The sequence below is a fragment of the Anomaloglossus baeobatrachus genome, chromosome 1 (genome assembly GCF_048569485.1).
Source record: "Anomaloglossus baeobatrachus isolate aAnoBae1 chromosome 1, aAnoBae1.hap1, whole genome shotgun sequence".
Classification (NCBI taxonomy): Eukaryota; Metazoa; Chordata; class Amphibia; order Anura; family Aromobatidae; genus Anomaloglossus; species Anomaloglossus baeobatrachus.
Window position 1 is genome coordinate 322,202,360 of NC_134353.1, and position 18,739 is coordinate 322,221,098.

The following is an 18,739-nucleotide window of genomic DNA, read 5'->3' on the forward strand; positions in this document are numbered from 1 at the left end:
CTTGCTTTCTGTGGCAGAATGTGTGCGGACTTTGGTTTTGTTTGTGTACAGTCCTAAGCAAAAAGGAACATCTCGGAAGGTTCTTCGAAATGCATAGTGAGATGTTCTTCCTAAATGTGCTAAATGGGCTGCTCTGCACGAGCCTGGGTAGCTCAGTCGGTAGAGCATCAGACTTTTAATCTGAGGGTCCAGGGTTCAAGTCCCTGTTCAGGCGCCTTGCCTTTTACCATAAACCTAGCACGTACCTTGACTTCGTTCTTAGGTGATTCTTGAGTGTGCATGAGGATTAAGCGTTGTTCTGGTTATTACATGACTTGTATCCAGCATTATTTCCCTCCGTTGAGTCTGTCTCTAACTTTCAGTCTTCTCTGAGCTGGTGGGTGGGGACTTGCATTTGTGATGTCTTTCAGAAACCGCACACAGAAATTGAAGAATCCTTGTTTTGTTTTTCTCTGTAAAAGTATGTGAGACATTACACAGCCCTAATGATCTGTGTGGCAGTGAATTGAGTTTGGAAAAAAAGCTTAAACAGTTGCTTAATACTGCAGCTGCACCTGACTATACTTAGCCAATTCTTATTGTCTTTGACGATGCTGCTTACTCCTTTTCCCCACTTTTGCCTCCATAGAGAATACCAGGAGATATAACCTGGCACTTGCTTTCTGTGGCAGAATGTGTGCGGACTTTGGTTTTGTTTGTGTACAGTCCTAAGCAAAAAGGAACATCTCGGAAGGTTCTTCGAAATGCATAGTGAGATGTTCTTCCTAAATGTGCTAAATGGGCTGCTCTGCACGAGCCTGGGTAGCTCAGTCGGTAGAGCATCAGACTTTTAATCTGAGGGTCCAGGGTTCAAGTCCCTGTTCAGGCACCTTGCCTTTTACCATAAACCTAGCACGTACCTTGACTTCGTTCTTAGGTGATTCTTGAGTGTGCATGAGGATTAAGCGTTGTTCTGGTTATTACATGACTTGTATCCAGCATTATTTCCCTCCGTTGAGTCTGTCTCTAACTTTCAGTCTTCTCTGAGCTGGTGGGTGGGGACTTGCATTTGTGATGTCTTTCAGAAACCGCACACAGAAATTGAAGAATCCTTGTTTTGTTTTTCTCTGTAAAAGTATGTGAGACATTACACAGCCCTAATGATCTGTGTGGCAGTGAATTGAGTTTGGAAAAAAAGCTTAAACAGTTGCTTAATACTGCAGCTGCACCTGACTATACTTAGCCAATTCTTATTGTCTTTGACGATGCTGCTTACTCCTTTTCCCCACTTTTGCCTCCATAGAGAATACCAGGAGATATAACCTGGCACTTGCTTTCTGTGGCAGAATGTGTGCGGACTTTGGTTTTGTTTGTGTACAGTCCTAAGCAAAAAGGAACATCTCGGAAGGTTCTTCGAAATGCATAGTGAGATGTTCTTCCTAAATGTGCTAAATGGGCTGCTCTGCACGAGCCTGGGTAGCTCAGTCGGTAGAGCATCAGACTTTTAATCTGAGGGTCCAGGGTTCAAGTCCCTGTTCAGGCGCCTTGCCTTTTACCATAAACCTAGCACGTACCTTGACTTCGTTCTTAGGTGATTCTTGAGTGTGCATGAGGATTAAGCGTTGTTCTGGTTATTACATGACTTGTATCCAGCATTATTTCCCTCCGTTGAGTCTGTCTCTAACTTTCAGTCTTCTCTGAGCTGGTGGGTGGGGACTTGCATTTGTGATGTCTTTCAGAAACCGCACACAGAAATTGAAGAATCCTTGTTTTGTTTTTCTCTGTAAAAGTATGTGAGACATTACACAGCCCTAATGATCTGTGTGGCAGTGAATTGAGTTTGGAAAAAAAGCTTAAACAGTTGCTTAATACTGCAGCTGCACCTGACTATACTTAGCCAATTCTTATTGTCTTTGACGATGCTGCTTACTCCTTTTCCCCACTTTTGCCTCCATAGAGAATACCAGGAGATATAACCTGGCACTTGCTTTCTGTGGCAGAATGTGTGCGGACTTTGGTTTTGTTTGTGTACAGTCCTAAGCAAAAAGGAACATCTCGGAAGGTTCTTCGAAATGCATAGTGAGATGTTCTTCCTAAATGTGCTAAATGGGCTGCTCTGCACGAGCCTGGGTAGCTCAGTCGGTAGAGCATCAGACTTTTAATCTGAGGGTCCAGGGTTCAAGTCCCTGTTCAGGCGCCTTGCCTTTTACCATAAACCTAGCACGTACCTTGACTTCGTTCTTAGGTGATTCTTGAGTGTGCATGAGGATTAAGCGTTGTTCTGGTTATTACATGACTTGTATCCAGCATTATTTCCCTCCGTTGAGTCTGTCTCTAACTTTCAGTCTTCTCTGAGCTGGTGGGTGGGGACTTGCATTTGTGATGTCTTTCAGAAACCGCACACAGAAATTGAAGAATCCTTGTTTTGTTTTTCTCTGTAAAAGTATGTGAGACATTACACAGCCCTAATGATCTGTGTGGCAGTGAATTGAGTTTGGAAAAAAAGCTTAAACAGTTGCTTAATACTGCAGCTGCACCTGACTATACTTAGCCAATTCTTATTGTCTTTGACGATGCTGCTTACTCCTTTTCCCCACTTTTGCCTCCATAGAGAATACCAGGAGATATAACCTGGCACTTGCTTTCTGTGGCAGAATGTGTGCGGACTTTGGTTTTGTTTGTGTACAGTCCTAAGCAAAAAGGAACATCTCGGAAGGTTCTTCGAAATGCATAGTGAGATGTTCTTCCTAAATGTGCTAAATGGGCTGCTCTGCACGAGCCTGGGTAGCTCAGTCGGTAGAGCATCAGACTTTTAATCTGAGGGTCCAGGGTTCAAGTCCCTGTTCAGGCGCCTTGCCTTTTACCATAAACCTAGCACGTACCTTGACTTCGTTCTTAGGTGATTCTTGAGTGTGCATGAGGATTAAGCGTTGTTCTGGTTATTACATGACTTGTATCCAGCATTATTTCCCTCCGTTGAGTCTGTCTCTAACTTTCAGTCTTCTCTGAGCTGGTGGGTGGGGACTTGCATTTGTGATGTCTTTCAGAAACCGCACACAGAAATTGAAGAATCCTTGTTTTGTTTTTCTCTGTAAAAGTATGTGAGACATTACACAGCCCTAATGATCTGTGTGGCAGTGAATTGAGTTTGGAAAAAAAGCTTAAACAGTTGCTTAATACTGCAGCTGCACCTGACTATACTTAGCCAATTCTTATTGTCTTTGACGATGCTGCTTACTCCTTTTCCCCACTTTTGCCTCCATAGAGAATACCAGGAGATATAACCTGGCACTTGCTTTCTGTGGCAGAATGTGTGCGGACTTTGGTTTTGTTTGTGTACAGTCCTAAGCAAAAAGGAACATCTCGGAAGGTTCTTCGAAATGCATAGTGAGATGTTCTTCCTAAATGTGCTAAATGGGCTGCTCTGCACGAGCCTGGGTAGCTCAGTCGGTAGAGCATCAGACTTTTAATCTGAGGGTCCAGGGTTCAAGTCCCTGTTCAGGCGCCTTGCCTTTTACCATAAACCTAGCACGTACCTTGACTTCGTTCTTAGGTGATTCTTGAGTGTGCATGAGGATTAAGCGTTGTTCTGGTTATTACATGACTTGTATCCAGCATTATTTCCCTCCGTTGAGTCTGTCTCTAACTTTCAGTCTTCTCTGAGCTGGTGGGTGGGGACTTGCATTTGTGATGTCTTTCAGAAACCGCACACAGAAATTGAAGAATCCTTGTTTTGTTTTTCTCTGTAAAAGTATGTGAGACATTACACAGCCCTAATGATCTGTGTGGCAGTGAATTGAGTTTGGAAAAAAAGCTTAAACAGTTGCTTAATACTGCAGCTGCACCTGACTATACTTAGCCAATTCTTATTGTCTTTGACGATGCTGCTTACTCCTTTTCCCCACTTTTGCCTCCATAGAGAATACCAGGAGATATAACCTGGCACTTGCTTTCTGTGGCAGAATGTGTGCGGACTTTGGTTTTGTTTGTGTACAGTCCTAAGCAAAAAGGAACATCTCGGAAGGTTCTTCGAAATGCATAGTGAGATGTTCTTCCTAAATGTGCTAAATGGGCTGCTCTGCACGAGCCTGGGTAGCTCAGTCGGTAGAGCATCAGACTTTTAATCTGAGGGTCCAGGGTTCAAGTCCCTGTTCAGGCGCCTTGCCTTTTACCATAAACCTAGCACGTACCTTGACTTCGTTCTTAGGTGATTCTTGAGTGTGCATGAGGATTAAGCGTTGTTCTGGTTATTACATGACTTGTATCCAGCATTATTTCCCTCCGTTGAGTCTGTCTCTAACTTTCAGTCTTCTCTGAGCTGGTGGGTGGGGACTTGCATTTGTGATGTCTTTCAGAAACCGCACACAGAAATTGAAGAATCCTTGTTTTGTTTTTCTCTGTAAAAGTATGTGAGACATTACACAGCCCTAATGATCTGTGTGGCAGTGAATTGAGTTTGGAAAAAAAGCTTAAACAGTTGCTTAATACTGCAGCTGCACCTGACTATACTTAGCCAATTCTTATTGTCTTTGACGATGCTGCTTACTCCTTTTCCCCACTTTTGCCTCCATAGAGAATACCAGGAGATATAACCTGGCACTTGCTTTCTGTGGCAGAATGTGTGCGGACTTTGGTTTTGTTTGTGTACAGTCCTAAGCAAAAAGGAACATCTCGGAAGGTTCTTCGAAATGCATAGTGAGATGTTCTTCCTAAATGTGCTAAATGGGCTGCTCTGCACGAGCCTGGGTAGCTCAGTCGGTAGAGCATCAGACTTTTAATCTGAGGGTCCAGGGTTCAAGTCCCTGTTCAGGCGCCTTGCCTTTTACCATAAACCTAGCACGTACCTTGACTTCGTTCTTAGGTGATTCTTGAGTGTGCATGAGGATTAAGTGTTGTTCTGGTTATTACATGACTTGTATCCAGCATTATTTCCCTCCGTTGAGTCTGTCTCTAACTTTCAGTCTTCTCTGAGCTGGTGGGTGGGGACTTGCATTTGTGATGTCTTTCAGAAACCGCACACAGAAATTGAAGAATCCTTGTTTTGTTTTTCTCTGTAAAAGTATGTGAGACATTACACAGCCCTAATGATCTGTGTGGCAGTGAATTGAGTTTGGAAAAAAAGCTTAAACAGTTGCTTAATACTGCAGCTGCACCTGACTATACTTAGCCAATTCTTATTGTCTTTGACGATGCTGCTTACTCCTTTTCCCCACTTTTGCCTCCATAGAGAATACCAGGAGATATAACCTGGCACTTGCTTTCTGTGGCAGAATGTGTGCGGACTTTGGTTTTGTTTGTGTACAGTCCTAAGCAAAAAGGAACATCTCGGAAGGTTCTTCGAAATGCATAGTGAGATGTTCTTCCTAAATGTGCTAAATGGGCTGCTCTGCACGAGCCTGGGTAGCTCAGTCGGTAGAGCATCAGACTTTTAATCTGAGGGTCCAGGGTTCAAGTCCCTGTTCAGGCGCCTTGCCTTTTACCATAAACCTAGCACGTACCTTGACTTCGTTCTTAGGTGATTCTTGAGTGTGCATGAGGATTAAGCGTTGTTCTGGTTATTACATGACTTGTATCCAGCATTATTTCCCTCCGTTGAGTCTGTCTCTAACTTTCAGTCTTCTCTGAGCTGGTGGGTGGGGACTTGCATTTGTGATGTCTTTCAGAAACCGCACACAGAAATTGAAGAATCCTTGTTTTGTTTTTCTCTGTAAAAGTATGTGAGACATTACACAGCCCTAATGATCTGTGTGGCAGTGAATTGAGTTTGGAAAAAAAGCTTAAACAGTTGCTTAATACTGCAGCTGCACCTGACTATACTTAGCCAATTCTTATTGTCTTTGACGATGCTGCTTACTCCTTTTCCCCACTTTTGCCTCCATAGAGAATACCAGGAGATATAACCTGGCACTTGCTTTCTGTGGCAGAATGTGTGCGGACTTTGGTTTTGTTTGTGTACAGTCCTAAGCAAAAAGGAACATCTCGGAAGGTTCTTCGAAATGCATAGTGAGATGTTCTTCCTAAATGTGCTAAATGGGCTGCTCTGCACGAGCCTGGGTAGCTCAGTCGGTAGAGCATCAGACTTTTAATCTGAGGGTCCAGGGTTCAAGTCCCTGTTCAGGCGCCTTGCCTTTTACCATAAACCTAGCACGTACCTTGACTTCGTTCTTAGGTGATTCTTGAGTGTGCATGAGGATTAAGCGTTGTTCTGGTTATTACATGACTTGTATCCAGCATTATTTCCCTCCGTTGAGTCTGTCTCTAACTTTCAGTCTTCTCTGAGCTGGTGGGTGGGGACTTGCATTTGTGATGTCTTTCAGAAACCGCACACAGAAATTGAAGAATCCTTGTTTTGTTTTTCTCTGTAAAAGTATGTGAGACATTACACAGCCCTAATGATCTGTGTGGCAGTGAATTGAGTTTGGAAAAAAAGCTTAAACAGTTGCTTAATACTGCAGCTGCACCTGACTATACTTAGCCAATTCTTATTGTCTTTGACGATGCTGCTTACTCCTTTTCCCCACTTTTGCCTCCATAGAGAATACCAGGAGATATAACCTGGCACTTGCTTTCTGTGGCAGAATGTGTGCGGACTTTGGTTTTGTTTGTGTACAGTCCTAAGCAAAAAGGAACATCTCGGAAGGTTCTTCGAAATGCATAGTGAGATGTTCTTCCTAAATGTGCTAAATGGGCTGCTCTGCACGAGCCTGGGTAGCTCAGTCGGTAGAGCATCAGACTTTTAATCTGAGGGTCCAGGGTTCAAGTCCCTGTTCAGGCGCCTTGCCTTTTACCATAAACCTAGCACGTACCTTGACTTCGTTCTTAGGTGATTCTTGAGTGTGCATGAGGATTAAGCGTTGTTCTGGTTATTACATGACTTGTATCCAGCATTATTTCCCTCCGTTGAGTCTGTCTCTAACTTTCAGTCTTCTCTGAGCTGGTGGGTGGGGACTTGCATTTGTGATGTCTTTCAGAAACCGCACACAGAAATTGAAGAATCCTTGTTTTGTTTTTCTCTGTAAAAGTATGTGAGACATTACACAGCCCTAATGATCTGTGTGGCAGTGAATTGAGTTTGGAAAAAAAGCTTAAACAGTTGCTTAATACTGCAGCTGCACCTGACTATACTTAGCCAATTCTTATTGTCTTTGACGATGCTGCTTACTCCTTTTCCCCACTTTTGCCTCCATAGAGAATACCAGGAGATATAACCTGGCACTTGCTTTCTGTGGCAGAATGTGTGCGGACTTTGGTTTTGTTTGTGTACAGTCCTAAGCAAAAAGGAACATCTCGGAAGGTTCTTCGAAATGCATAGTGAGATGTTCTTCCTAAATGTGCTAAATGGGCTGCTCTGCACGAGCCTGGGTAGCTCAGTCGGTAGAGCATCAGACTTTTAATCTGAGGGTCCAGGGTTCAAGTCCCTGTTCAGGCGCCTTGCCTTTTACCATAAACCTAGCACGTACCTTGACTTCGTTCTTAGGTGATTCTTGAGTGTGCATGAGGATTAAGCGTTGTTCTGGTTATTACATGACTTGTATCCAGCATTATTTCCCTCCGTTGAGTCTGTCTCTAACTTTCAGTCTTCTCTGAGCTGGTGGGTGGGGACTTGCATTTGTGATGTCTTTCAGAAACCGCACACAGAAATTGAAGAATCCTTGTTTTGTTTTTCTCTGTAAAAGTATGTGAGACATTACACAGCCCTAATGATCTGTGTGGCAGTGAATTGAGTTTGGAAAAAAAGCTTAAACAGTTGCTTAATACTGCAGCTGCACCTGACTATACTTAGCCAATTCTTATTGTCTTTGACGATGCTGCTTACTCCTTTTCCCCACTTTTGCCTCCATAGAGAATACCAGGAGATATAACCTGGCACTTGCTTTCTGTGGCAGAATGTGTGCGGACTTTGGTTTTGTTTGTGTACAGTCCTAAGCAAAAAGGAACATCTCGGAAGGTTCTTCGAAATGCATAGTGAGATGTTCTTCCTAAATGTGCTAAATGGGCTGCTCTGCACGAGCCTGGGTAGCTCAGTCGGTAGAGCATCAGACTTTTAATCTGAGGGTCCAGGGTTCAAGTCCCTGTTCAGGCGCCTTGCCTTTTACCATAAACCTAGCACGTACCTTGACTTCGTTCTTAGGTGATTCTTGAGTGTGCATGAGGATTAAGCGTTGTTCTGGTTATTACATGACTTGTATCCAGCATTATTTCCCTCCGTTGAGTCTGTCTCTAACTTTCAGTCTTCTCTGAGCTGGTGGGTGGGGACTTGCATTTGTGATGTCTTTCAGAAACCGCACACAGAAATTGAAGAATCCTTGTTTTGTTTTTCTCTGTAAAAGTATGTGAGACATTACACAGCCCTAATGATCTGTGTGGCAGTGAATTGAGTTTGGAAAAAAAGCTTAAACAGTTGCTTAATACTGCAGCTGCACCTGACTATACTTAGCCAATTCTTATTGTCTTTGACGATGCTGCTTACTCCTTTTCCCCACTTTTGCCTCCATAGAGAATACCAGGAGATATAACCTGGCACTTGCTTTCTGTGGCAGAATGTGTGCGGACTTTGGTTTTGTTTGTGTACAGTCCTAAGCAAAAAGGAACATCTCGGAAGGTTCTTCGAAATGCATAGTGAGATGTTCTTCCTAAATGTGCTAAATGGGCTGCTCTGCACGAGCCTGGGTAGCTCAGTCGGTAGAGCATCAGACTTTTAATCTGAGGGTCCAGGGTTCAAGTCCCTGTTCAGGCGCCTTGCCTTTTACCATAAACCTAGCACGTACCTTGACTTCGTTCTTAGGTGATTCTTGAGTGTGCATGAGGATTAAGCGTTGTTCTGGTTATTACATGACTTGTATCCAGCATTATTTCCCTCCGTTGAGTCTGTCTCTAACTTTCAGTCTTCTCTGAGCTGGTGGGTGGGGACTTGCATTTGTGATGTCTTTCAGAAACCGCACACAGAAATTGAAGAATCCTTGTTTTGTTTTTCTCTGTAAAAGTATGTGAGACATTACACAGCCCTAATGATCTGTGTGGCAGTGAATTGAGTTTGGAAAAAAAGCTTAAACAGTTGCTTAATACTGCAGCTGCACCTGACTATACTTAGCCAATTCTTATTGTCTTTGACGATGCTGCTTACTCCTTTTCCCCACTTTTGCCTCCATAGAGAATACCAGGAGATATAACCTGGCACTTGCTTTCTGTGGCAGAATGTGTGCGGACTTTGGTTTTGTTTGTGTACAGTCCTAAGCAAAAAGGAACATCTCGGAAGGTTCTTCGAAATGCATAGTGAGATGTTCTTCCTAAATGTGCTAAATGGGCTGCTCTGCACGAGCCTGGGTAGCTCAGTCGGTAGAGCATCAGACTTTTAATCTGAGGGTCCAGGGTTCAAGTCCCTGTTCAGGCGCCTTGCCTTTTACCATAAACCTAGCACGTACCTTGACTTCGTTCTTAGGTGATTCTTGAGTGTGCATGAGGATTAAGCGTTGTTCTGGTTATTACATGACTTGTATCCAGCATTATTTCCCTCCGTTGAGTCTGTCTCTAACTTTCAGTCTTCTCTGAGCTGGTGGGTGGGGACTTGCATTTGTGATGTCTTTCAGAAACCGCACACAGAAATTGAAGAATCCTTGTTTTGTTTTTCTCTGTAAAAGTATGTGAGACATTACACAGCCCTAATGATCTGTGTGGCAGTGAATTGAGTTTGGAAAAAAAGCTTAAACAGTTGCTTAATACTGCAGCTGCACCTGACTATACTTAGCCAATTCTTATTGTCTTTGACGATGCTGCTTACTCCTTTTCCCCACTTTTGCCTCCATAGAGAATACCAGGAGATATAACCTGGCACTTGCTTTCTGTGGCAGAATGTGTGCGGACTTTGGTTTTGTTTGTGTACAGTCCTAAGCAAAAAGGAACATCTCGGAAGGTTCTTCGAAATGCATAGTGAGATGTTCTTCCTAAATGTGCTAAATGGGCTGCTCTGCACGAGCCTGGGTAGCTCAGTCGGTAGAGCATCAGACTTTTAATCTGAGGGTCCAGGGTTCAAGTCCCTGTTCAGGCGCCTTGCCTTTTACCATAAACCTAGCACGTACCTTGACTTCGTTCTTAGGTGATTCTTGAGTGTGCATGAGGATTAAGCGTTGTTCTGGTTATTACATGACTTGTATCCAGCATTATTTCCCTCCGTTGAGTCTGTCTCTAACTTTCAGTCTTCTCTGAGCTGGTGGGTGGGGACTTGCATTTGTGATGTCTTTCAGAAACCGCACACAGAAATTGAAGAATCCTTGTTTTGTTTTTCTCTGTAAAAGTATGTGAGACATTACACAGCCCTAATGATCTGTGTGGCAGTGAATTGAGTTTGGAAAAAAAGCTTAAACAGTTGCTTAATACTGCAGCTGCACCTGACTATACTTAGCCAATTCTTATTGTCTTTGACGATGCTGCTTACTCCTTTTCCCCACTTTTGCCTCCATAGAGAATACCAGGAGATATAACCTGGCACTTGCTTTCTGTGGCAGAATGTGTGCGGACTTTGGTTTTGTTTGTGTACAGTCCTAAGCAAAAAGGAACATCTCGGAAGGTTCTTCGAAATGCATAGTGAGATGTTCTTCCTAAATGTGCTAAATGGGCTGCTCTGCACGAGCCTGGGTAGCTCAGTCGGTAGAGCATCAGACTTTTAATCTGAGGGTCCAGGGTTCAAGTCCCTGTTCAGGCGCCTTGCCTTTTACCATAAACCTAGCACGTACCTTGACTTCGTTCTTAGGTGATTCTTGAGTGTGCATGAGGATTAAGCGTTGTTCTGGTTATTACATGACTTGTATCCAGCATTATTTCCCTCCGTTGAGTCTGTCTCTAACTTTCAGTCTTCTCTGAGCTGGTGGGTGGGGACTTGCATTTGTGATGTCTTTCAGAAACCGCACACAGAAATTGAAGAATCCTTGTTTTGTTTTTCTCTGTAAAAGTATGTGAGACATTACACAGCCCTAATGATCTGTGTGGCAGTGAATTGAGTTTGGAAAAAAAGCTTAAACAGTTGCTTAATACTGCAGCTGCACCTGACTATACTTAGCCAATTCTTATTGTCTTTGACGATGCTGCTTACTCCTTTTCCCCACTTTTGCCTCCATAGAGAATACCAGGAGATATAACCTGGCACTTGCTTTCTGTGGCAGAATGTGTGCGGACTTTGGTTTTGTTTGTGTACAGTCCTAAGCAAAAAGGAACATCTCGGAAGGTTCTTCGAAATGCATAGTGAGATGTTCTTCCTAAATGTGCTAAATGGGCTGCTCTGCACGAGCCTGGGTAGCTCAGTCGGTAGAGCATCAGACTTTTAATCTGAGGGTCCAGGGTTCAAGTCCCTGTTCAGGCGCCTTGCCTTTTACCATAAACCTAGCACGTACCTTGACTTCGTTCTTAGGTGATTCTTGAGTGTGCATGAGGATTAAGCGTTGTTCTGGTTATTACATGACTTGTATCCAGCATTATTTCCCTCCGTTGAGTCTGTCTCTAACTTTCAGTCTTCTCTGAGCTGGTGGGTGGGGACTTGCATTTGTGATGTCTTTCAGAAACCGCACACAGAAATTGAAGAATCCTTGTTTTGTTTTTCTCTGTAAAAGTATGTGAGACATTACACAGCCCTAATGATCTGTGTGGCAGTGAATTGAGTTTGGAAAAAAAGCTTAAACAGTTGCTTAATACTGCAGCTGCACCTGACTATACTTAGCCAATTCTTATTGTCTTTGACGATGCTGCTTACTCCTTTTCCCCACTTTTGCCTCCATAGAGAATACCAGGAGATATAACCTGGCACTTGCTTTCTGTGGCAGAATGTGTGCGGACTTTGGTTTTGTTTGTGTACAGTCCTAAGCAAAAAGGAACATCTCGGAAGGTTCTTCGAAATGCATAGTGAGATGTTCTTCCTAAATGTGCTAAATGGGCTGCTCTGCACGAGCCTGGGTAGCTCAGTCGGTAGAGCATCAGACTTTTAATCTGAGGGTCCAGGGTTCAAGTCCCTGTTCAGGCGCCTTGCCTTTTACCATAAACCTAGCACGTACCTTGACTTCGTTCTTAGGTGATTCTTGAGTGTGCATGAGGATTAAGCGTTGTTCTGGTTATTACATGACTTGTATCCAGCATTATTTCCCTCCGTTGAGTCTGTCTCTAACTTTCAGTCTTCTCTGAGCTGGTGGGTGGGGACTTGCATTTGTGATGTCTTTCAGAAACCGCACACAGAAATTGAAGAATCCTTGTTTTGTTTTTCTCTGTAAAAGTATGTGAGACATTACACAGCCCTAATGATCTGTGTGGCAGTGAATTGAGTTTGGAAAAAAAGCTTAAACAGTTGCTTAATACTGCAGCTGCACCTGACTATACTTAGCCAATTCTTATTGTCTTTGACGATGCTGCTTACTCCTTTTCCCCACTTTTGCCTCCATAGAGAATACCAGGAGATATAACCTGGCACTTGCTTTCTGTGGCAGAATGTGTGCGGACTTTGGTTTTGTTTGTGTACAGTCCTAAGCAAAAAGGAACATCTCGGAAGGTTCTTCGAAATGCATAGTGAGATGTTCTTCCTAAATGTGCTAAATGGGCTGCTCTGCACGAGCCTGGGTAGCTCAGTCGGTAGAGCATCAGACTTTTAATCTGAGGGTCCAGGGTTCAAGTCCCTGTTCAGGCGCCTTGCCTTTTACCATAAACCTAGCACGTACCTTGACTTCGTTCTTAGGTGATTCTTGAGTGTGCATGAGGATTAAGCGTTGTTCTGGTTATTACATGACTTGTATCCAGCATTATTTCCCTCCGTTGAGTCTGTCTCTAACTTTCAGTCTTCTCTGAGCTGGTGGGTGGGGACTTGCATTTGTGATGTCTTTCAGAAACCGCACACAGAAATTGAAGAATCCTTGTTTTGTTTTTCTCTGTAAAAGTATGTGAGACATTACACAGCCCTAATGATCTGTGTGGCAGTGAATTGAGTTTGGAAAAAAAGCTTAAACAGTTGCTTAATACTGCAGCTGCACCTGACTATACTTAGCCAATTCTTATTGTCTTTGACGATGCTGCTTACTCCTTTTCCCCACTTTTGCCTCCATAGAGAATACCAGGAGATATAACCTGGCACTTGCTTTCTGTGGCAGAATGTGTGCGGACTTTGGTTTTGTTTGTGTACAGTCCTAAGCAAAAAGGAACATCTCGGAAGGTTCTTCGAAATGCATAGTGAGATGTTCTTCCTAAATGTGCTAAATGGGCTGCTCTGCACGAGCCTGGGTAGCTCAGTCGGTAGAGCATCAGACTTTTAATCTGAGGGTCCAGGGTTCAAGTCCCTGTTCAGGCGCCTTGCCTTTTACCATAAACCTAGCACGTACCTTGACTTCGTTCTTAGGTGATTCTTGAGTGTGCATGAGGATTAAGCGTTGTTCTGGTTATTACATGACTTGTATCCAGCATTATTTCCCTCCGTTGAGTCTGTCTCTAACTTTCAGTCTTCTCTGAGCTGGTGGGTGGGGACTTGCATTTGTGATGTCTTTCAGAAACCGCACACAGAAATTGAAGAATCCTTGTTTTGTTTTTCTCTGTAAAAGTATGTGAGACATTACACAGCCCTAATGATCTGTGTGGCAGTGAATTGAGTTTGGAAAAAAAGCTTAAACAGTTGCTTAATACTGCAGCTGCACCTGACTATACTTAGCCAATTCTTATTGTCTTTGACGATGCTGCTTACTCCTTTTCCCCACTTTTGCCTCCATAGAGAATACCAGGAGATATAACCTGGCACTTGCTTTCTGTGGCAGAATGTGTGCGGACTTTGGTTTTGTTTGTGTACAGTCCTAAGCAAAAAGGAACATCTCGGAAGGTTCTTCGAAATGCATAGTGAGATGTTCTTCCTAAATGTGCTAAATGGGCTGCTCTGCACGAGCCTGGGTAGCTCAGTCGGTAGAGCATCAGACTTTTAATCTGAGGGTCCAGGGTTCAAGTCCCTGTTCAGGCGCCTTGCCTTTTACCATAAACCTAGCACGTACCTTGACTTCGTTCTTAGGTGATTCTTGAGTGTGCATGAGGATTAAGCGTTGTTCTGGTTATTACATGACTTGTATCCAGCATTATTTCCCTCCGTTGAGTCTGTCTCTAACTTTCAGTCTTCTCTGAGCTGGTGGGTGGGGACTTGCATTTGTGATGTCTTTCAGAAACCGCACACAGAAATTGAAGAATCCTTGTTTTGTTTTTCTCTGTAAAAGTATGTGAGACATTACACAGCCCTAATGATCTGTGTGGCAGTGAATTGAGTTTGGAAAAAAAGCTTAAACAGTTGCTTAATACTGCAGCTGCACCTGACTATACTTAGCCAATTCTTATTGTCTTTGACGATGCTGCTTACTCCTTTTCCCCACTTTTGCCTCCATAGAGAATACCAGGAGATATAACCTGGCACTTGCTTTCTGTGGCAGAATGTGTGCGGACTTTGGTTTTGTTTGTGTACAGTCCTAAGCAAAAAGGAACATCTCGGAAGGTTCTTCGAAATGCATAGTGAGATGTTCTTCCTAAATGTGCTAAATGGGCTGCTCTGCACGAGCCTGGGTAGCTCAGTCGGTAGAGCATCAGACTTTTAATCTGAGGGTCCAGGGTTCAAGTCCCTGTTCAGGCGCCTTGCCTTTTACCATAAACCTAGCACGTACCTTGACTTCGTTCTTAGGTGATTCTTGAGTGTGCATGAGGATTAAGCGTTGTTCTGGTTATTACATGACTTGTATCCAGCATTATTTCCCTCCGTTGAGTCTGTCTCTAACTTTCAGTCTTCTCTGAGCTGGTGGGTGGGGACTTGCATTTGTGATGTCTTTCAGAAACCGCACACAGAAATTGAAGAATCCTTGTTTTGTTTTTCTCTGTAAAAGTATGTGAGACATTACACAGCCCTAATGATCTGTGTGGCAGTGAATTGAGTTTGGAAAAAAAGCTTAAACAGTTGCTTAATACTGCAGCTGCACCTGACTATACTTAGCCAATTCTTATTGTCTTTGACGATGCTGCTTACTCCTTTTCCCCACTTTTGCCTCCATAGAGAATACCAGGAGATATAACCTGGCACTTGCTTTCTGTGGCAGAATGTGTGCGGACTTTGGTTTTGTTTGTGTACAGTCCTAAGCAAAAAGGAACATCTCGGAAGGTTCTTCGAAATGCATAGTGAGATGTTCTTCCTAAATGTGCTAAATGGGCTGCTCTGCACGAGCCTGGGTAGCTCAGTCGGTAGAGCATCAGACTTTTAATCTGAGGGTCCAGGGTTCAAGTCCCTGTTCAGGCGCCTTGCCTTTTACCATAAACCTAGCACGTACCTTGACTTCGTTCTTAGGTGATTCTTGAGTGTGCATGAGGATTAAGCGTTGTTCTGGTTATTACATGACTTGTATCCAGCATTATTTCCCTCCGTTGAGTCTGTCTCTAACTTTCAGTCTTCTCTGAGCTGGTGGGTGGGGACTTGCATTTGTGATGTCTTTCAGAAACCGCACACAGAAATTGAAGAATCCTTGTTTTGTTTTTCTCTGTAAAAGTATGTGAGACATTACACAGCCCTAATGATCTGTGTGGCAGTGAATTGAGTTTGGAAAAAAAGCTTAAACAGTTGCTTAATACTGCAGCTGCACCTGACTATACTTAGCCAATTCTTATTGTCTTTGACGATGCTGCTTACTCCTTTTCCCCACTTTTGCCTCCATAGAGAATACCAGGAGATATAACCTGGCACTTGCTTTCTGTGGCAGAATGTGTGCGGACTTTGGTTTTGTTTGTGTACAGTCCTAAGCAAAAAGGAACATCTCGGAAGGTTCTTCGAAATGCATAGTGAGATGTTCTTCCTAAATGTGCTAAATGGGCTGCTCTGCACGAGCCTGGGTAGCTCAGTCGGTAGAGCATCAGACTTTTAATCTGAGGGTCCAGGGTTCAAGTCCCTGTTCAGGCGCCTTGCCTTTTACCATAAACCTAGCACGTACCTTGACTTCGTTCTTAGGTGATTCTTGAGTGTGCATGAGGATTAAGCGTTGTTCTGGTTATTACATGACTTGTATCCAGCATTATTTCCCTCCGTTGAGTCTGTCTCTAACTTTCAGTCTTCTCTGAGCTGGTGGGTGGGGACTTGCATTTGTGATGTCTTTCAGAAACCGCACACAGAAATTGAAGAATCCTTGTTTTGTTTTTCTCTGTAAAAGTATGTGAGACATTACACAGCCCTAATGATCTGTGTGGCAGTGAATTGAGTTTGGAAAAAAAGCTTAAACAGTTGCTTAATACTGCAGCTGCACCTGACTATACTTAGCCAATTCTTATTGTCTTTGACGATGCTGCTTACTCCTTTTCCCCACTTTTGCCTCCATAGAGAATACCAGGAGATATAACCTGGCACTTGCTTTCTGTGGCAGAATGTGTGCGGACTTTGGTTTTGTTTGTGTACAGTCCTAAGCAAAAAGGAACATCTCGGAAGGTTCTTCGAAATGCATAGTGAGATGTTCTTCCTAAATGTGCTAAATGGGCTGCTCTGCACGAGCCTGGGTAGCTCAGTCGGTAGAGCATCAGACTTTTAATCTGAGGGTCCAGGGTTCAAGTCCCTGTTCAGGCGCCTTGCCTTTTACCATAAACCTAGCACGTACCTTGACTTCGTTCTTAGGTGATTCTTGAGTGTGCATGAGGATTAAGCGTTGTTCTGGTTATTACATGACTTGTATCCAGCATTATTTCCCTCCGTTGAGTCTGTCTCTAACTTTCAGTCTTCTCTGAGCTGGTGGGTGGGGACTTGCATTTGTGATGTCTTTCAGAAACCGCACACAGAAATTGAAGAATCCTTGTTTTGTTTTTCTCTGTAAAAGTATGTGAGACATTACACAGCCCTAATGATCTGTGTGGCAGTGAATTGAGTTTGGAAAAAAAGCTTAAACAGTTGCTTAATACTGCAGCTGCACCTGACTATACTTAGCCAATTCTTATTGTCTTTGACGATGCTGCTTACTCCTTTTCCCCACTTTTGCCTCCATAGAGAATACCAGGAGATATAACCTGGCACTTGCTTTCTGTGGCAGAATGTGTGCGGACTTTGGTTTTGTTTGTGTACAGTCCTAAGCAAAAAGGAACATCTCGGAAGGTTCTTCGAAATGCATAGTGAGATGTTCTTCCTAAATGTGCTAAATGGGCTGCTCTGCACGAGCCTGGGTAGCTCAGTCGGTAGAGCATCAGACTTTTAATCTGAGGGTCCAGGGTTCAAGTCCCTGTTCAGGCGCCTTGCCTTTTACCATAAACCTAGCACGTACCTTGACTTCGTTCTTAGGTGATTCTTGAGTGTGCATGAGGATTAAGCGTTGTTCTGGTTATTACATGACTTGTATCCAGCATTATTTCCCTCCGTTGAGTCTGTCTCTAACTTTCAGTCTTCTCTGAGCTGGTGGGTGGGGACTTGCATTTGTGATGTCTTTCAGAAACCGCACACAGAAATTGAAGAATCCTTGTTTTGTTTTTCTCTGTAAAAGTATGTGAGACATTACACAGCCCTAATGATCTGTGTGGCAGTGAATTGAGTTTGGAAAAAAAGCTTAAACAGTTGCTTAATACTGCAGCTGCACCTGACTATACTTAGCCAATTCTTATTGTCTTTGACGATGCTGCTTACTCCTTTTCCCCACTTTTGCCTCCATAGAGAATACCAGGAGATATAACCTGGCACTTGCTTTCTGTGGCAGAATGTGTGCGGACTTTGGTTTTGTTTGTGTACAGTCCTAAGCAAAAAGGAACATCTCGGAAGGTTCTTCGAAATGCATAGTGAGATGTTCTTCCTAAATGTGCTAAATGGGCTGCTCTGCACGAGCCTGGGTAGCTCAGTCGGTAGAGCATCAGACTTTTAATCTGAGGGTCCAGGGTTCAAGTCCCTGTTCAGGCGCCTTGCCTTTTACCATAAACCTAGCACGTACCTTGACTTCGTTCTTAGGTGATTCTTGAGTGTGCATGAGGATTAAGCGTTGTTCTGGTTATTACATGACTTGTATCCAGCATTATTTCCCTCCGTTGAGTCTGTCTCTAACTTTCAGTCTTCTCTGAGCTGGTGGGTGGGGACTTGCATTTGTGATGTCTTTCAGAAACCGCACACAGAAATTGAAGAATCCTTGTTTTGTTTTTCTCTGTAAAAGTATGTGAGACATTACACAGCCCTAATGATCTGTGTGGCAGTGAATTGAGTTTGGAAAAAAAGCTTAAACAGTTGCTTAATACTGCAGCTGCACCTGACTATACTTAGCCAATTCTTATTGTCTTTGACGATGCTGCTTACTCCTTTTCCCCACTTTTGCCTCCATAGAGAATACCAGGAGATATAACCTGGCACTTGCTTTCTGTGGCAGAATGTGTGCGGACTTTGGTTTTGTTTGTGTACAGTCCTAAGCAAAAAGGAACATCTCGGAAGGTTCTTCGAAATGCATAGTGAGATGTTCTTCCTAAATGTGCTAAATGGGCTGCTCTGCACGAGCCTGGGTAGCTCAGTCGGTAGAGCATCAGACTTTTAATCTGAGGGTCCAGGGTTCAAGTCCCTGTTCAGGCGCCTTGCCTTTTACCATAAACCTAGCACGTACCTTGACTTCGTTCTTAGGTGATTCTTGAGTGTGCATGAGGATTAAGCGTTGTTCTGGTTATTACATGACTTGTATCCAGCATTATTTCCCTCCGTTGAGTCTGTCTCTAACTTTCAGTCTTCTCTGAGCTGGTGGGTGGGGACTTGCATTTGTGATGTCTTTCAGAAACCGCACACAGAAAT

General features: G+C 43.5%; 29 non-coding genes across 29 annotated transcripts; all 29 read left to right on the forward strand.

Annotated features, from left to right (window-relative positions):
* The first annotated feature begins 141 nt into the window (after positions 1-141).
* TRNAK-UUU (transfer RNA lysine (anticodon UUU)) lies at positions 142-214 on the forward strand. The gene has a single exon. It is a non-coding gene; the product is annotated as a tRNA-Lys (tRNA).
* Positions 215-795: 581 nt separating this feature from the next.
* Positions 796-868, forward strand: TRNAK-UUU (transfer RNA lysine (anticodon UUU)). The gene has a single exon. It is a non-coding gene; the product is annotated as a tRNA-Lys (tRNA).
* Positions 869-1,449: 581 nt separating this feature from the next.
* TRNAK-UUU (transfer RNA lysine (anticodon UUU)) lies at positions 1,450-1,522 on the forward strand. The gene has a single exon. It is a non-coding gene; the product is annotated as a tRNA-Lys (tRNA).
* A 581-nt stretch (positions 1,523-2,103) lies between these two features.
* Positions 2,104-2,176, forward strand: TRNAK-UUU (transfer RNA lysine (anticodon UUU)). Its single transcript has one exon. It is a non-coding gene; the product is annotated as a tRNA-Lys (tRNA).
* A 581-nt stretch (positions 2,177-2,757) lies between these two features.
* Positions 2,758-2,830, forward strand: TRNAK-UUU (transfer RNA lysine (anticodon UUU)). Its single transcript has one exon. It is a non-coding gene; the product is annotated as a tRNA-Lys (tRNA).
* Positions 2,831-3,411: 581 nt separating this feature from the next.
* TRNAK-UUU (transfer RNA lysine (anticodon UUU)) lies at positions 3,412-3,484 on the forward strand. The gene has a single exon. It is a non-coding gene; the product is annotated as a tRNA-Lys (tRNA).
* A 581-nt stretch (positions 3,485-4,065) lies between these two features.
* On the forward strand, positions 4,066-4,138 carry TRNAK-UUU (transfer RNA lysine (anticodon UUU)). Its single transcript has one exon. It is a non-coding gene; the product is annotated as a tRNA-Lys (tRNA).
* A 581-nt stretch (positions 4,139-4,719) lies between these two features.
* TRNAK-UUU (transfer RNA lysine (anticodon UUU)) lies at positions 4,720-4,792 on the forward strand. The gene has a single exon. It is a non-coding gene; the product is annotated as a tRNA-Lys (tRNA).
* Positions 4,793-5,373: 581 nt separating this feature from the next.
* On the forward strand, positions 5,374-5,446 carry TRNAK-UUU (transfer RNA lysine (anticodon UUU)). Its single transcript has one exon. It is a non-coding gene; the product is annotated as a tRNA-Lys (tRNA).
* Positions 5,447-6,027: 581 nt separating this feature from the next.
* TRNAK-UUU (transfer RNA lysine (anticodon UUU)) lies at positions 6,028-6,100 on the forward strand. Its single transcript has one exon. It is a non-coding gene; the product is annotated as a tRNA-Lys (tRNA).
* A 581-nt stretch (positions 6,101-6,681) lies between these two features.
* TRNAK-UUU (transfer RNA lysine (anticodon UUU)) lies at positions 6,682-6,754 on the forward strand. Its single transcript has one exon. It is a non-coding gene; the product is annotated as a tRNA-Lys (tRNA).
* A 581-nt stretch (positions 6,755-7,335) lies between these two features.
* On the forward strand, positions 7,336-7,408 carry TRNAK-UUU (transfer RNA lysine (anticodon UUU)). The gene has a single exon. It is a non-coding gene; the product is annotated as a tRNA-Lys (tRNA).
* A 581-nt stretch (positions 7,409-7,989) lies between these two features.
* Positions 7,990-8,062, forward strand: TRNAK-UUU (transfer RNA lysine (anticodon UUU)). The gene has a single exon. It is a non-coding gene; the product is annotated as a tRNA-Lys (tRNA).
* Positions 8,063-8,643: 581 nt separating this feature from the next.
* TRNAK-UUU (transfer RNA lysine (anticodon UUU)) lies at positions 8,644-8,716 on the forward strand. The gene has a single exon. It is a non-coding gene; the product is annotated as a tRNA-Lys (tRNA).
* Positions 8,717-9,297: 581 nt separating this feature from the next.
* On the forward strand, positions 9,298-9,370 carry TRNAK-UUU (transfer RNA lysine (anticodon UUU)). The gene has a single exon. It is a non-coding gene; the product is annotated as a tRNA-Lys (tRNA).
* Positions 9,371-9,951: 581 nt separating this feature from the next.
* TRNAK-UUU (transfer RNA lysine (anticodon UUU)) lies at positions 9,952-10,024 on the forward strand. The gene has a single exon. It is a non-coding gene; the product is annotated as a tRNA-Lys (tRNA).
* A 581-nt stretch (positions 10,025-10,605) lies between these two features.
* TRNAK-UUU (transfer RNA lysine (anticodon UUU)) lies at positions 10,606-10,678 on the forward strand. The gene has a single exon. It is a non-coding gene; the product is annotated as a tRNA-Lys (tRNA).
* A 581-nt stretch (positions 10,679-11,259) lies between these two features.
* TRNAK-UUU (transfer RNA lysine (anticodon UUU)) lies at positions 11,260-11,332 on the forward strand. Its single transcript has one exon. It is a non-coding gene; the product is annotated as a tRNA-Lys (tRNA).
* A 581-nt stretch (positions 11,333-11,913) lies between these two features.
* On the forward strand, positions 11,914-11,986 carry TRNAK-UUU (transfer RNA lysine (anticodon UUU)). The gene has a single exon. It is a non-coding gene; the product is annotated as a tRNA-Lys (tRNA).
* Positions 11,987-12,567: 581 nt separating this feature from the next.
* On the forward strand, positions 12,568-12,640 carry TRNAK-UUU (transfer RNA lysine (anticodon UUU)). The gene has a single exon. It is a non-coding gene; the product is annotated as a tRNA-Lys (tRNA).
* A 581-nt stretch (positions 12,641-13,221) lies between these two features.
* On the forward strand, positions 13,222-13,294 carry TRNAK-UUU (transfer RNA lysine (anticodon UUU)). Its single transcript has one exon. It is a non-coding gene; the product is annotated as a tRNA-Lys (tRNA).
* A 581-nt stretch (positions 13,295-13,875) lies between these two features.
* Positions 13,876-13,948, forward strand: TRNAK-UUU (transfer RNA lysine (anticodon UUU)). Its single transcript has one exon. It is a non-coding gene; the product is annotated as a tRNA-Lys (tRNA).
* A 581-nt stretch (positions 13,949-14,529) lies between these two features.
* On the forward strand, positions 14,530-14,602 carry TRNAK-UUU (transfer RNA lysine (anticodon UUU)). Its single transcript has one exon. It is a non-coding gene; the product is annotated as a tRNA-Lys (tRNA).
* Positions 14,603-15,183: 581 nt separating this feature from the next.
* TRNAK-UUU (transfer RNA lysine (anticodon UUU)) lies at positions 15,184-15,256 on the forward strand. Its single transcript has one exon. It is a non-coding gene; the product is annotated as a tRNA-Lys (tRNA).
* A 581-nt stretch (positions 15,257-15,837) lies between these two features.
* TRNAK-UUU (transfer RNA lysine (anticodon UUU)) lies at positions 15,838-15,910 on the forward strand. Its single transcript has one exon. It is a non-coding gene; the product is annotated as a tRNA-Lys (tRNA).
* Positions 15,911-16,491: 581 nt separating this feature from the next.
* On the forward strand, positions 16,492-16,564 carry TRNAK-UUU (transfer RNA lysine (anticodon UUU)). The gene has a single exon. It is a non-coding gene; the product is annotated as a tRNA-Lys (tRNA).
* A 581-nt stretch (positions 16,565-17,145) lies between these two features.
* Positions 17,146-17,218, forward strand: TRNAK-UUU (transfer RNA lysine (anticodon UUU)). Its single transcript has one exon. It is a non-coding gene; the product is annotated as a tRNA-Lys (tRNA).
* A 581-nt stretch (positions 17,219-17,799) lies between these two features.
* TRNAK-UUU (transfer RNA lysine (anticodon UUU)) lies at positions 17,800-17,872 on the forward strand. Its single transcript has one exon. It is a non-coding gene; the product is annotated as a tRNA-Lys (tRNA).
* A 581-nt stretch (positions 17,873-18,453) lies between these two features.
* On the forward strand, positions 18,454-18,526 carry TRNAK-UUU (transfer RNA lysine (anticodon UUU)). Its single transcript has one exon. It is a non-coding gene; the product is annotated as a tRNA-Lys (tRNA).
* Positions 18,527-18,739: the final 213 nt, after the last annotated feature.